General features: G+C 43.0%; 1 protein-coding gene across 28 annotated transcripts in view; it reads left to right on the forward strand.

Annotated features, from left to right (window-relative positions):
• The first annotated feature begins 1151 nt into the window (after positions 1-1151).
• Positions 1152-16588, forward strand: part of kif1aa (kinesin family member 1Aa) — a 291200-nt gene continuing 275763 nt past the window's right edge. For all 28 annotated transcript variants that reach the window (XM_080185350.1, XM_080185352.1, XM_080185353.1 and 25 more), the window contains exon 1: positions 1152-1277. The gene's annotated coding sequence lies outside the window, so the exon portion shown is untranslated. The remainder of the gene's footprint in view (positions 1278-16588) is intronic.

A 16588-nucleotide genomic window follows, 5' to 3' on the forward strand; every position in this document is an offset into this window, starting at 1 on the left:
GATCTCAAAGTTAACTCACAGATACAGCAAGCAGTCAGGAAAGCGAGTGGAATGTCAGCTTTTGTTACAGAAGAATTGGGGTGTAAGAGTAATGCAATTACCGGGGACAATAGTGAGGCACTACTTGGACTATTGTATGTAAGTTGATCTCCTTATTTCAAGAGGGTTTGACTAGCGGGAGATGATGGTGTAGTGGTAATGTCAGTGGACATTAGCCAGAGGTCCAGGCTAATTTTCTGAAGACATGCTTTCAAATCCCAAGACAGCATGGAACTTGCATTCAACTAATAAAGCCGGAATATACAGCTAGTCTCAGTAATGGGGCCCATGAGAACTGACATCAATTGTCAGAAAAACCCATCTGGTTCACTAATGTCCTTTGGGGAGGGAAATCTGCTGCCCTTATCCCGTCCGGCCTACACGTCTCCAACCCCCAGTAATGTGGCTGACTCTTAAAAATAACCTCTTGAGATAGCTTAGTGACACTCTGTTCAAGGGCAATTGGGGGTGGGCAACAAATGCTGGACTTGCCAATAATGTCCACATCCCATGAAAGAATAAAAAAAACTTGGGCCAGAGAAAGTGCAACAAAGGTTCCTAGACTGGTGGCGGGAGTGTCCTGGGCTATGAGGAGAATTGAAATTGAGTAGAGGATTTGCGGGGGGTGGGGGGGGGGGTGCGGTGCGGGAGGTGGTCTAATTGAAACATAAAATTCGTAAGGGATGCTGAAAAACTGTTTCACCTGATGTCTACAGTCAAGTAAGTGTTTGCTTCCAGTTAATGACTGGTTACGTCTGAGTTGCTGGTTATCAACCATCCAAATTGTTGGATTTGTTTATTAATTGAATATGTTATTAACAATCGTTATTAACCAGGATTTTCTCTGGATCCCAGCCCGGTGTTTGGTTATTGTGGGTCTGTCTGTAATCCACCCGAGTTAGTCTGGTCATTTGAGCGCAGCCTCCGGTTATCTCCGGGCTATGGGTCCATTTCTCCCCCACCCACCCACCCACCCGCGGCTCTATTCAGAGCCGGTTCCGCTGCCGCAGTGAAGCATTCCGCAGCCGCACACGTGAGTGAGGAGGGGCGGGCTGGGCTCGGGGAACGCAGTGAGGTCAGAGACATTTGAGTTGCTCTGTCCCCGGCACCAGGAGCTGCCTCCATCCCTCCCCCGGCAGCAGCCAGTCAGTCAGCAACATCAGCACCACTAGGAGCAAGGGCGCAGCACTCGGCTATGGAGTGAGAGCTGGTTCCTGGCTGCCAGCCTCCAGCAGCAGGTAAGCGAGCAGAGAGAATCCCCCCAGCCAGTCTTTGTTTAGTGGATAGCACCTTCAATACCCTGATTCTCAGTTTAGTTAATTCCAACCCTTTCTTTTACAATGTGTGTATGTATTTTGTATGTCTGTCCATTCTAAGTCCTTTATTATTTTAATTACTTCTGCAGAATTAGCCCGGCCCGTTTCCAATTCACCGTCATCTTTGTTTCTGAGTCGTAATCTCCATCCCCATTTTCAAGGGTTTGAATAGATCCTCATCTCCAGCCTGCACAATGTGTGTGTGTGAGAGAGAGACCAAGCTGTTTTATATTTTATGAAGCGGGTGATGGGATTGGCTTTCGCTCGACAGTATCCGCAGGCCAGCGGGGCTGGGTACTGATTCTCTGCTTTGTTGCGGTAAAACATGAGAAATTTCGTGTAATGTCTCCACCCATATCAGTCGCTGTGAGGGAGGGAGAGAGCTGGGTACTCAAAGGAGTGACTGATTTCTCCCTTGTATTTTTTTTTCGACCACCTATTCTCTGTGTATACCTTGTGTATCTGTATATGCGTGTGTGTGTGTGCATGCATGTCTGGATGTCTGTGTTATGTATGTGTCTGTTCTTGCGAGTACCTGTATGTATCTATGTATGTGCGTGTGTGTTTGTCTATCCCAGTCTCAGGAGATGTTTCCCAGAGCAGGTGCAGTATTTCAATGCACCTCCACTAATGTACTGGTAACACCCGCCCAGACACAGCCAGGGACAAAGCCAGGAATGCTGGCCTTGTGCTGCATCCATCGTAGACACATCCCAGCTGCAGGCAGTGAACAGATCTCACTCCATAATAGTACTGGTTGTTCACAGAGCAGGTTCACAGATAATGAATGGTACTGAGAATAACACCAAAGATGGCAATGGCTAGTGTTTAAAATTGGGTTATAATAGGAGCAAATTGCAATGGTGTAATGGCATTTTCCACCGAGAACTGTCAGTACTGATCCAAAGCAATCCACGATTGATGATTTTGTTGCTTATTTCTACTCCAGAGAGCAAATGTTGCTGTAAGCATCTTATGAAAAGAAATCATGGTGAAAGGAGTTTCCTCCTTAAAATTCCTGCTCAGTTTCTTTATAGATAGCCATTTTGAAGCTTATCTATGCACAGGTATTCAGCTGGTATTGTTTTACATTACACAGTGACTTTTGGAAAAAAAGAAAAACAAGTATCTAAAATGGCCGCCAGAGCGCGTTATCTTATTTCCGTCTAACCTCTGCCAGCATGTTGTCTTTAATTCCCAGGGATGGAAGGCAATGCAGATTCATCTCGAGTTCATTGTGTGCTAATGGGTTAAGGAGGTTTGTTCCTAATGGAATATCATCAAGGGACTCCTTTCTAAGAGATCTCATCTCTATGATGCAGGACTCCTGCCTGTCTCCTGAGGCTTTGTAATCTGCGCATTCTTGCCTAGCAGAGGCAGGTAGGTTTAACAGCAGACAGCCTGGATGCTTTAGGACACACCTGAAGCAAATAAGATGACTGTTATTACCAAACAGCAAATTCCACATTTGCATGATCCCTGAACCTAATCATTCTATCCAATTAAATACTAATAGTAGAGAGTGGTACAGGAAAAATGAATATGCAGACTCAAATACCTGGAGCGGATATGAAGCAGTTGGATTCATATCTCTGGGTATGCAATTGAGGGTGTCATTGGAATCCACAGGCCAAAAAGTACTCTGCTTTGTATAACGTTACTAAATGAAGCCTCAGTTGTCTGAATTCTCTGCTGAAATGGTCATTTGTGTTTTGTTTTACATGCAAGAGATGATTCATTTTTGTCGCCTGCATTGTACTGATTCAACGTCACTTCAGAGAGAATAGTGGGTATTCAGGACAGAGTTATGAGGCAGTAACCTAATCAAGAGATTGTGCTGCCGTCATCATCTGAGAAAACAGAGCTTGAATGGTGTCTAAATGAGTTTGAAGATCAATTTCCAGGTTTCAGGTGTGTGTGTGTGTGTGTGTGTGTGTGTGTGTGTGTGTGTGTGTGTGTGTGTGTGTGTGTGTGTGTGTGTGTGTGTCCACACTCACATTCAATGAAGGGGTTTAGGTAAGGGTTTGTTGGAATGTCTGTCAGCATTATTGTTGATACGTAATGTTGACATCACCATTATAGTTTTGTAGGAAAATAATAATCCACAGTTAATTTGATAATTCTCCATCTGGTGTTTGGGACATGATATTTAATCTAATAATAGGTGTGAAGGCAGTGAGTCACAGGCTTTATATCTATCAGCTTATGAACCTGGACTGCAGCCTCTAGCTTATTGCCATTTGTTTACCATCTCGGAGTAATTACGAATGGATAATAACAGGGGAGAGAGATGTTAAATAGGCAAAGTCCACGCCTCATGTGTTTCCAGATCTTGGGAATGAGTTCAACAATTGAAGTTTCAGATGTTGGTTTTCTGCCATTTTTCTGCACAGGAAGTGAGGAATGCCAGGGTGGACCTGACAAGAGCCAACGTTAGCTCTGCCAACACAGAACAATGGCCCAATATCCCCACCATGGGGGAGGTGGAGACAGTGGTACGATAATGTCACTGGACTAGTAATCCAGAGGTCCAGGCTAATGCTCTGGGACACGGATTCAAATCCTACCATGGCAGCTCATGGAATTTCAATTCAATTAATAAGTCCGGAATTAAAAAGATAGTCTTAGTAATGGTGACCATGAAACCATTAGTCAGTTGTTATAAAAAAAAAACTTAGCTGCTTCACTAATCCCCTTCAGGAAAGGAAATCGGTCATCCTTACCTGGTCTAGTTTACACGTGACTCTAAATCCACAGCAATGTGATTGACTCTGACTCTGACTCTGAAATGGCCTAGAAGTCACTCACTTGTATCAAACCGCTACAAAGTCGAAAAGAAATGAAATTGAACAGTTCACTTGATTCGCCAAACCCAGCATCTGCCCCCCCCGCCCCAACATCGCCAATCAGCTGATGAAATAGTACTCCATGTTGCATCTCAATGGAAAAATCACTGAATATATCAAGAACACAGAATGCACTCCGGTTTTGGGACTTTAATATCTACCACTAAGAGTGCCTCAGTCGCACCATTACTGACAATCTGGCTGAATCCTAAAAGATATACTTGCTAGATTGGGTTTTCAGCATAATTGAGGAAACCAACAAGAGAGAAAAACCTACTTGATCTCAGTCCTCACCAATCTACCTATATATGCATGACAGTATTGGTAGGAGTGACCACTACAGAGTCCTTGTGGAGATTAAGTCATGTCTTCACGTTGAAGATGGCCTCCATTATGCTGTGCTAAATGAGATAGATTTAGATCAGATCTAGCAGCAAAAAAAACTGGGTATCTGTGAGGCACTGTGAGCCATTAGTAACAGAATTGTAGTCAGCCACAATCTGTAACCTCACACCTCAGCATATCACCACTCTGCATTGAAATCTGGCTTGGTTGTAATGTTAGAGTACAGGAGGGCAGTCCAGAAACACAATCAGACATACCTATGAGTTGTTAACCTGGTGAAGCTACAACCAGGCCTAATTCGGAGGACCCCAGCATCAAAAGTGCTAGTCTTCAGCCAATTTGATTCACTCCACTTGATATCAAGAAACAGCAGAAGGCACCGGATGATGCAAAGACCATGGCACCTGACAACATTTTGGGGATACTGTAGACTTGTGCATCAGAACTGGCCATCTCCTGGCCAAGCTTTTCCAGTGAAGCTACACCACAAATTGCTCAAATGGCGCAGTGACCCATGTTCGATTGCAGCCTTGTGTGACTGTCTTTTTGCACATTCTCCCATAGGTTTGTCTGTGTACTTTGGTGCTGTGGTTTCCTCCAAGGTTAGGTGGATTGGCCATGGTAAACACATGGGCTTACCGGGATTTGGAGGGGGGTGGGAGAGGTTGGTTGTTGGGCCTGGGTGGGATGCTCTTTGAGAGTCAGTGCAGACTTGATGGGCTGAATAGGCTCCTTTTATACTGTAAGATCCTATATTCTAAATCCAGTCCAGCCAATTACTGTCCATCACTGTACTCTTGATTAGCAGCAAAGTGATTGAGGATCATGATTAGTTATATCAGTCAGCACTTGCTTAGCAATAATCTGCTCATGACACTCAGTTTGTGTTCTACCAGGATCACTGAGCTCCTAACTTCTTTACAGCCTTCATCCAGATAGGGATAAAAGAACTGAGTTCCAGAGGTGAGGTGTAAGTGACTTCCCTTGACATCAAGGAAATATTTGACTGAGTGTGGCATCAAGGAGCCCTAGCAAAACTGGAGTCAATGGAATCTTGGGGGGAGGGGGAACTCTTCACTGATTGGAATCATAATTGGCACAGAGGAAGATGGTTGTGGGTTTGGAGGGCAATCATTTGAGGCTTAGGGCATCATTGCAGGAGTTCCTCAGGGTAGTGTCCTAGACCCCTGTCCTCAGCTACGTCAATGACCTTCCTTCCATCTGAGGTCAGAAATAGAGATGTTTGCTGATAGTTGTACAACATTCAGCACCATTTCTAACTCCTCAGATACTGAAGCTGTCCATGTGCATATGCAGAAAGCTCTGGACAACATCTAAGCTTGGGCTGATGAATGGCAAGTATCATGCCACATATGTGCCAGGTAATTATAATTTCCAACAAGAGAGAATCTAACCATTTCCCTTGATATCATCGCTGAAACCCCCACTATCAGTATCCTGGGGGTAACCATTGACCAAAAACTGAACCAGATTAGCCACATAAATACTGTGGATATATAAAAAAAAGCCTAGGAATTCTGTGGAGAGTAACTCACCTCTTGACTCTCAAGTCTGCCCACCATTTACAAGGCCCAAGTCAGGAGTGAGGGAATACTGTCCACATGCCTGGATGAGTGCAACTCCCACAATAAAGAGATCAACACAATCCAGGGCAAAGCAGCCTATTTCGCGGCTCATTCGCTCCTTCTACCGCCAATGCACCGTATCATCAATGTGCACTATCTACAAGATGCATTGCAGGTATTCACCAAGACTCCTTCAACACTTCCCAAACCTACAACCACTGCTATCTACTGAGTTCATCCAGCATCTGCAGTATTTTGCTTTTAGTTGTTAAAACCCCTCTGGTTCATGAGTATCATTTCGGGAAGGAAATTTGCTATCTTTACCTGGTCTGGCTCACATGTGATTCCAGACTCTCAGCAATGTGGTTGACTCTTAATTGTCCTCTGAAATGGCTGAGCAAGCTACTCAGTTTGAGGGTAATCAATGATGGGAAACGAATGTTGGCCTTGCCATCAATGCTCGCATTATACAAAAGAATAAAGAGGAAATGAAGGCTTGACTGCATTACTCATCCATCTTTCTCACCCAGGGCACTGAGGCTAATTACAGCATCCCACATCCACACAATGTACTCAGCGTAGACTGGGAATTTGCCAGGTCCTTCCTCATTTGTGTGGCCTTAATAATGCATCACTATAGATGGCATTTCTGAAGAAAATTCATGCTAGAAAAATAAAGGAAAATGTGGCAGAGGAGCTGAGTGATCTGGAGGTACAGTTACATAAAAGGGGATTTTTACAGTAAACATCAAACTTAAAGTAGTGAGTTGTATTAATGCAGTCTTAAAAGATGGAGCACTTTGGGGTTCAGTTCTAGAGAAATAAGAATTAAAAAGCAGAGGTTGTATTAAACTTTTAGCAAACACTAGTTATTATAAAACCCATATTAGAATATTGCCAACTCCTGGTTTTTATATTATGTGAAGAATATAGACACACTGGGATGCCAAAAATATTGATGAGAATGATACCATGTCTGAGAGGTTACAGTTATCAGGCAATATTTAGCAGGCTGGAAATCTTCTCTAGAAATCGAAAGACTGAGGGATAACTTGATACAGGGTTCAAAGTATGAAAGGCTTTCATAAAATCCCTACAGTGCAGGAGGTGGCCATTTGGCTCATTGAGCCTACACCAACCATAATCCCACCTAGGCCTACCCCGTAACCCCATATATTTACCCTGCTAATCCCCCTGACACTAGAGTCAATCAACCTAACCCGCCCATCTTTGGATAGTGGGAGGAAACCTACACAAACACGGGGAGAACGTACAAACTCCACACAGACAGCAACCCGAGGCTGGAATTGAACCTGGGTCCCTGGCGCTATGAGGCAACAATGCTAGCCACTGTGCCACCTAATTTGGTAGAGGTGTTTTCACTTCTGGGCAACATCAAAACCGAGGGACTAATAAATCCAGTAGAGAATTTAGGAGAAACCTCTTTACGCATGTGGTTCTGATGTGAAATCCATGAACATGAGGAGGAGTTGGGGAGATGAACATAAGGGTATTTAAGTGGCAGCTCAATAGGTTCATGAGGAAGAAAGGAAAAAAAGGATTTGATGGTGGGGTTAGATGAAGAAGGCTGTGGGAGACTCTGGGAGCACAAACACTGGCATGATTATGAATTGGAAAGACGATGCAATACTTTGTAATTCAATAGCAAATCCTTAACAGGAAAATACATCTTGTATACACTAGTGATGTTGTTCCTGTGCTCATTAGCACCATAAATCCTGTTTGTTCAAATATTCATACTTGGGCTGTGATTCTCATTGGCAAGGCTAGCCTTTATTGCCTATTCCTAGTTGCCCTTCAAAAGGTACAGCCTCTCACTGTATGTAATGGATATCCTTATTGTTAACTTTGTAATGGGCAGTCCTCATTGACTGCAGTTCCTCAGTATAGGATGGATAATCTTCATCGCTGCCTGTCTATGTATAAAGAGTATTATGTGCAATATGAAATTAGTAAAGTGGGAAAAAGAACAGCTGGTCCATCAAGCCTGCCCACACACCATGATTGCTGGAGATCATGTCTAAACCCCCTCACCTCCAAAAGGAAACTTGCTCTTGCTCCAAGATAAATAATCTAATGGCCCTGAGCCTGGGGAGCCTGAGTTGGGAATCATTCTTTTAGCCTTCCTGTGGACTTTTTCCAAAGCCACTACACCACCCACCAAAGACAGGTATTGTACTCTGGTTTCGCCCCATCTAATGACCTGTATGGTTTCAAAATCATGTCCTTTGCTTCATATTGAATGCTTCTACTCAATACATTGTTAGTTTCAGCTACAGTTTCTCTCCATTGGTTATGTACTTTTAGTGCTCTGTGCACAATAAAAGTTTATTTTCTCTGGATCACTCAGAATTTGTCCATGCAAATGATAAGTGTACTCATTGACCATTGTGTGGCCCTCTCCTTTGGCGCAGGGGGAGGCAATGGTACATTCGTTAGACTTGTAAAGAAGAAACTCAGCTAATGTTCTGGGGACCCGGGTTTGAATCCTGCCGTGAAAGATAATGGAATTCAAATTCAGTTGAAACAAATCTGGAATAAAGAATGTATTGATGACCATGAAAGCATTGTCAATTGTTGGAAAAAACCATCTGGTTCACTAATGTCCTTTGGGGAAGGAAATCTGCTGCACTTAACTGGTCTGGCCTACATTTGACTCCAGAGCCACAGTAATCTGGTTGACTCTCAACTGCCCTTTGAAATAGCCATTCAGTTCAAGGATGACTAGGGATGGGCCACCAACACCCATGCCCCACGAATGAAGTAAAAAAAAAACTTTTTGGATTTGATTTTTGTTTCTCTCACTCACAAGATGGTGAGGCTGGCATTTATTGCCCTTTTCTAATTGCCCTTGAGAAGACAATGGTGAGCCATCTTCTTGAACCACTTTATGGAATTATACAAATGATTGCAGCACAGAATTGTTACAGCACCTTTCAGTCCATCTCCATTCAAGAAGGTGGCTCATTACCACCTTCTTAAGTAAGATTCAGGATGGGCAATACATGCTGGCCTCCCCATCCCATCAACACATTTTTTAAAATTCAAATTTTTTGAGGAGAGTGAGCAACATACCTCTAATTTCTTAAGCTGATAATTGGCATCATCTTCAAACCCAGAGTGCTAATACTACCATCCAGGTCATTGATAAATGAAGAGTAGTGGACTGAGGACCTATTCCTGCAGTCACAACCAATAACATATCTGCGTATCAAGTCATATTCCTTATTTCCATCTCTGGGAGATTAGGCTAATTTCTAATCCAGCCTTTCAAAACCATATTTATACTGCAAGATTCTATTTTGTGAAGTAATCTGGAGTGAGATGTATTCGCAAAGATATTTTAAAAGCCCAAATAGGTGTTAATTTCATTTACCCTACTGACAGCCTTGAAATATTTGTGAAATTTATAATTGGAAGCTGAGTTGTAAATTTCCAATAGCCTCTTCCCTTCCTAAGGGGCATCATAAAGGGACATCTATTCTGATGCTTTTAGCATCTTCTCAATAAAGGATGTCAGACAGATTGACCTTTAATTACCTATCACTGATTTGTCACTTTTTTGAAAATAGGAATTACACTATCCAGCTGCTCATCTAATGGGAGCCATCTCTGACTATATTGAGCCATTGAAGATCTGGATAGGGGTTTCACGGAGCTCTTGTTTCATTTCCATCATCACACTCAAATATGATCAGATCCTGGAATTTCAGTAAATTTGTGCTTCTCAAATTCATCGCAGATGACATTACTACCTATGTGAATGCTTTTCAATACTGATCACCCCCAGCCTCCATCAGTCTGGAACCGAAGCGTCATCTACAGGAAGATAGACTGATGCAAAATAGCCACTTACTAGCTCTGCCATTACTTGAGAAATATTTTGATGCTGGGCGACAGTACCTTGAATGACCCTAAACAATCCTTAATAGTCTTCTGATTTCTGACATGCCTTAACCTCTGCTATTTTTGTTGCAATTATGTTCCATCTCCTTTTCCAGAGGTGGCTTGGTGAATCTTTTGGCTGTTTTTGTTACTTTTACTTGTTCCTCTGTGCTGGCTAATTTTCACAGATACAGTTGTCTGTCCCTTAACGAATTACATTCATTGATCTTTGTTATTAAATTATCCTTACTGTTACCATTTGGTAATGGTCACGACTGCTGCTCCGTGTGTAACGGATGAACATAATTGCTTTGCCCCTTTTTTATTGCATTAATTCAAGGGGTGTCCCTGGCAAGGCCAGTATTAATTGCTCCAACCCTAATTGATTTTGAGAAGGTGAGCAAGCTGCTGTCCTGAACCTGTGTTTTTCTAGGTGGTGGTGGTCTTGAGCTTTGGAAGTGCTGGCTTTGGCGAGTTGCTGTAATGAATCTTCTGGATGGTAGATATTGGTGGAAGAAGTGAATGTTTAAGGTGGTGCATGAGGTGCTGACAAAATAGGCAATTTTATCCTGGAGGAGATCGGATTTCCTGAGTATTGCTAGAATTTCAATCATCCAGTGAAGTGAGTATTTCATCAGACTCTTGATTTGTGCCTTGTAGATGGAGGTCTGGCTTTAGGGAGTAAGTCGAGTCCCTTAGCCCAGAATACGCAGCCTCTGACTTACTGCTATGGTTCCAGTATTAATGGGATTGATCCAGATGGTTTCTGATCAGTGGTGATTCCAAAATGGTGGTGGTTTTCAATAATTTTAACACCACTGAATGTCAAGAAGTGACGGACTCTCTATTGGAAATGATCATTGCCAGATCCTTCTGTGGTACAAGTGTTATTTGCCACCATGCTTGAATTTTTCCCCAGGTCTTGCTGCATCCAGGCATGGACTGCTTCAGTATCCGAGGAATTGCAAATGTAACTGAACACTTTGCAATCATTAGCAGAATTCCTACTTCTGACCTTATGATGAAGGGAAGGTTATTGATAAGCAACTAAAGGTGGATGGTTCTAGGACACAGTCCTAAGGAACTTCAGCAGTAATGTGTTGGAACTGAAATGAAAGGCTCCTCCAACAGCAAAACCATCATTCATAGAATTATGATAAAGCAGAAGGAGACCAATTAGTCCATTGAGTCTTTGCCAGATCTCTAACAGCAATCTACTCTTTCCCCGCATTCCTGCAGTGTTCTCCTTCAATTATTTATTCAGTCTCCTTCTGTCAACTACACCTCATAGGCAGAACAATGCAAACCCTAACAGCTATATTTCTTCACGTCTATCACCTTAACTCTGTGCTGCTTGTTTATTAACCCTTCAGTTAGTGAAAAATGTATCTTTTTATTTGTTCTATCTAAACACCTTGATTTTAAACATCTTTATCAAATTTCTTTTAAGTCTTAGCTTCTGCTATGTAACACTGCATATGGTAATTTCCTTATCTCTCGTAAATAATTTCTGTCAACCGCTCCAAAGTCTTCATGCCCCCGCCCCGCCCCCCCCGCCCGCCCCCGAAGAATTGGATGAATTCAACGCCATTAGTATATTGAGTTATTTTGGAACCATCCTGGCATGTTTGAAGGCAGTGGGTGGGGATGTGTAAAACCAAGTGGCTGACCAGTCTGCTGCCTCCTGACCCACCCTGAACCTGATTCTCCCCATTATTATCTAGCTGTCATTCACCCCATTTTACAACTTCATTCTATTCTAAGTCATTTGTCTGGCTTTGTATTCATTCCTTTGTGGGAATGTATCTAGACTGTACCTGAATCATCGACTATCACTCATCTAATCTTGCACCTCTTAGGGACTACCATGAAAATTTGCCCCTTGATATCACCTTCCCACTGTCTGGCTGTCCATAAAAGCAATATAATAACTCCTTTATGGTTTCTTAACATCAGCCAGATATCATTAACTCCCTCAGGGACATTCTTTCTTCCTTAATCAAAACCCTTATCCCTACCCATTTTTCTTTCCCAATCTTTCATGAATACCTTGTATCCAGAAACGTAAATCCAATTCTCTTCTTTAATGAAATAGATTCCCAAGTATTATTGCTGCAACATCGCATTCCCATATGTTCTTTGTACATGCATCTGACCAAACTTATGAACCACACTGTGTAATTGCATACATAACTTCAACCTTTTTGCAAATTTTGTTGATCCCACTTAATTCAGTACCATTTGACATTATTCCAGCCCTTTATGACAAGTGAAGAGTTCCTCTCCTGATTCCAAATGACTTCAGTTTTACTCAGATTCCTGCTCAGCAATTGCTGCCTTGATGTCAAAGGCAGCCACACCAGAATTCAGTTCTTTTATTCATGTTTATGGATAAAAGGGTAGCCAAGGCCTGAGTGGCCCTGGCAGAACTTAAACTACACGTGCTTGAGCAGAGTAAGTACTACTTGCTAACACTATTGACAACACCTTTCACCTCATGGGTCTGTCATTGGTAAGATTGGATTATCCTGATTTGTTTTGGACAGGGTACACCTGAGAAACTTTTCACTATCTGGTAGTTGCCAGTCTAGCTATGCTGGAACAGCTTGGCTAAACGGCATAGCTAGCTCTGGAGCATGTCTTCAGCACCACAACTGAGATGCTTCACGGTTCATTGACGTTGCTATATAAGAACATAAGAAATAGGAGCAGGAGTAGGCCATCTAGCCCTTCAAGCCTGCCCCGCCATTCAATAAGATCATGGCTGATCTGTTGTGGCTCAGTTCCACATTCCTGCCCTCTCCCCATAACCCTTAATCCCCTCACTTATCAAAAACCCATCAACCCGCGTCTTAAAAATGTTTAGCGAGGCAGCCTCCACCACCTCAACGGGCAGAGAATTCCAGAGATTCACCACCCTTTGAGTGAAGAAGTTCCTCCTCAACTCTGTTCTAAACCGCCCCCCCCCTTTATCTTGAGGCTGTGTCCCCTAGTCCTACTGCCCTTTGAGCGGGAAGAGTCTCTCCACCTCTATCCTATCCATCCCATTCATCATCTTATGTCTCAATGAGATCTCCCCTCATTCTTCTAAACTCTAACGAGTACAAGCCTAGTTTATTCAGCCTCTCCTCATAGCTCAACCCCCTCAACTCCGGTATCAGCCTAGTAAACCTCCTCTGCACTCCCTCCAAGGCCAAAATATCCTTGTGTAAGTGCAGCGACCAAAACTGCACACAGTACTCCAGCTGCGGCCTCATCAATGCCCTATACAGCCGCAGCAAGACCTCCCTACTTTTATATTCAATCCCCCTCGCTATGAAGGCCAGCATCCCATTAGCCTTCCTGACCACTTGCTGCACCTGCAGGCTGGGTTTTTGCGACTCATGCACAAGGACCCCGAGGTCCCTCTGCACAGTCGCCTGCTGCAGTTTTTCACCACGTAAGAAATATCCACGGGGCTCAGACTTTGACAAAGAGTCACTTGGGCTTGAAACGTCAGTTCTTTTCTCTCCTTACAGATGCTGCCAGACCTGCTGAGATTTTCTCTTTTCGTGCTTAGACTTTCCTTGATAGCAGTTGGAGTGAATCAAATTGGCTGAAGATTAGCATCTGTGATGGTGGGAACTGCTAATTCCATTAATAGTGTATGGTAGAGTAATAATACAGCAACTTCTCTATTACCTTTAGCCAGCTTCTCCTCCATGCACTAGAGTGGCATTAACAATAATAACTCACCCACCCCAGCTGTGTCCATTTATATTCTTTTAGAGTTTGAGCCAATGATCATCACCTGTCTTTAACAATGCAATTGCCTTAACATTGTAATTGTCAAAGCATGGAATTGCTGATACATTGACAGGGACTTCAGGAAGAGGCCGAAATGGCACATCTCAGTACTTTTGGTTGAAGTTTGTTGAAAAGGCTTTAGCCTTGACTTGTGCTCCACATTTCAGCCGTTGTTGAAATGAGAATGTTCATGGAGGCTTCTCCTCCTGTTGTTTAATTGTCCACACAACTATATGTGACAGATCTTCAGAACTTTAATCCACATTTGTATGGGATTGCTTACAGCCCTGACTAAAGCATACTATTTCTAATTTCCTAGTTCCGTTTTTGGGCATGCCTGGTATTGCTCCTGGCATGCTCCTTCCATATGTCACTGAACCAGTGCCCTTGTAATGGGATATGTGAGGGATCTACTGGACCATGAGGTTATAGACACTGGTGAAAATATTTCCGCTGCTGATCATCCACTGTGCTTCAAAGATATACAGTTCTGAACTGTCAGACCTGTTCAGAATCCATCCCATTTAACATAGTGGTAGTGTCAGAGAACACAATGGATGATGTTCTTCATCATTAAGATTGCAATGAACTACAAAAGTTTCTGAATGTAGCCTAATCCATCATGCGAACCAGCCTCCCATCCGTTGACTCTGTCTACACTCCCCGCTGCCTCGGCAAAGCAGCCAGCATAACTAAGGACTCCACGCACCCCAGACAGTCTGTCCTCCAGCTTCTTTCATCAGGGGGAATAAGGTACAAAAGTCTGAGGTTACGTACCAACTGACTTGAGAACAGTTGCTTCCTTGCTGCTGTCAGACTTTTGAATGGACCTACCTCGTGTTAAATTGATCTTTCTCTACACCCTAGCTATGACTGTAATACTACATTCTACATTCTCTTGATTCCTTCGCTATGAGCAGTATGCTTTGTCTGTATAACACGCAAGAAACAATACTTTTCATTATGTTAATATATGTGACAATAACAAGTCAAATCAAAATCTCCATCACTGGAAGACGTACTGTGGGGGAACCAGAGTCTCAAATAGAGGGAAAAGCAGCATCAGCTAGCAAAGGGGAGAAAGTTAAGGAAGTGATGTTAAGCCATGTTACAGGAGAAGGCTTCTAGAGGGTTTTTGAATGCAGGGAGTGAAGAAGATGGTAAAGTGGAGAAATTGAGGGGTGTTGCTGAGGACAGGGTCTTAATTGTTACAGAAACAATCACCGTTGACCGATTGTGGGACAGGTACTATTGTTTTCTGAATGAGTTGTATTTGGTGGGGAGGAAGAGGGTAGCTGGGAGACTGTAAGGGATGTTGACACAGGATACAAGGGCTGAGGTTTGGCAATGGTGGGGAAGGAAGCAGGTAGAAATTGGGGAAAGTAGTCTGGATTATTGGTTAGATGCATTTGAGCTCTGAGCTGGCAGCTGAGCGTATTGGTCAAGTTGTAGTTGAAGCTTACGGAGCCCAAGGAAGATGACTTTGGCTGTGCTCATGCCAATGAGTTGGTTTATTGGAGTCTGATTGTGAGAGTGCAGTCATGCCTTTGGAGTGATAGAGAAGGCAGAAATGTAATCCCCAGAGCTGTTGATATACATGTGAAAGCTGTGATATTGCCAAGAAGTAGTGTGCAAACAAGAAATTGGGGTAGAGATTAGAATCCTGAAGAATACCAGATGTAACTTTGCAGATATGAAAAGATAAATCATTAGAGACGAGTATGTGAGTAATAACATTGTGTTACTATAAAGGAGAAACAAAGGGGCAGGGATGAAGAGGTTGATGATGCTTATTGGGCTATCAATTCAGTAGAATGTGCTTGATCATTCTTGGTTCTGTATTTTGTCTGAATTTCCCCAGCATGGTCTCTGAAAATGATTAGTCAATATTTTGTCTATATTGGAAAACAGAAAACACAGAAAATTACAGAACATAGTGACATTATTTATTCTGATGCCTAAAATGCAAGGAAATAAACTGGGTACTCTCCATCTTTTGCTGGAGTATCCTGCAACCTGTCACAGTGAGGTGAGATTCATTCCAACACCATGACCTCTCCATTTGGTGCTGAGAAGAGAATGAGTGCATGCTTGTTTTCTATTCAGTGTGGAAAGGCAGTCCACTCAGAATGAATGGGTCTCAAATGATCAGTGGTGTGGTCAAGGTGTCTGGAGATAATAATAAATGTGATGTAGCCCAGAGTTGGAAACCCTAACAGGCTGTCAAATCTCTGTGACCAGACATTATTGGAAAGTGAGGGAATGTGCAAATACACCAAAGTGTTGGGTTGGTCTGTGAATCATTTTGGATTGTAGGAGCTTGAGCAGCCATTTTGGATTTTAAATAGAAAACAATGGACAGTTTTGTCATTTTCTTGCCTGTGTCCAACTCAAGTACTTTTAAATCCAAGACTCCTATCTGGCGGATGGAGTGCTGTAACATTATGCAATTTGTTAATATAAAAAGTAAAATTGAAGTAGTCAGAGATGACTATAAGCTACTCTCCTGTGTGTGTGTATGGGTGGGGTGGGGGGGGAGGGGGAGGGAGAGGAAGAGGCAACTGGTGGTGACTTTAACCTGAGCATCATCACCCCTCAGGCAAGGGCCTTCATGAATAACCTCAGTTGGTACGGGAATTGAACTTGTGCTGTAGGCATTGCCAACCAGCTGTCCAAACAAACTGGGCTAACCAGCTCTCCAATTTAATATCTGAGGGGCAGCAACAATGTCATTGTGTGCCCAGTTGTTGGGAGCATTGCATTG

The sequence above is a fragment of the Carcharhinus amblyrhynchos genome, chromosome 3 (genome assembly GCF_965287045.1).
Source record: "Carcharhinus amblyrhynchos chromosome 3, sCarAmb.v2.hapA, whole genome shotgun sequence".
NCBI classification, from domain to species: Eukaryota; Metazoa; Chordata; class Chondrichthyes; order Carcharhiniformes; family Carcharhinidae; genus Carcharhinus; species Carcharhinus amblyrhynchos.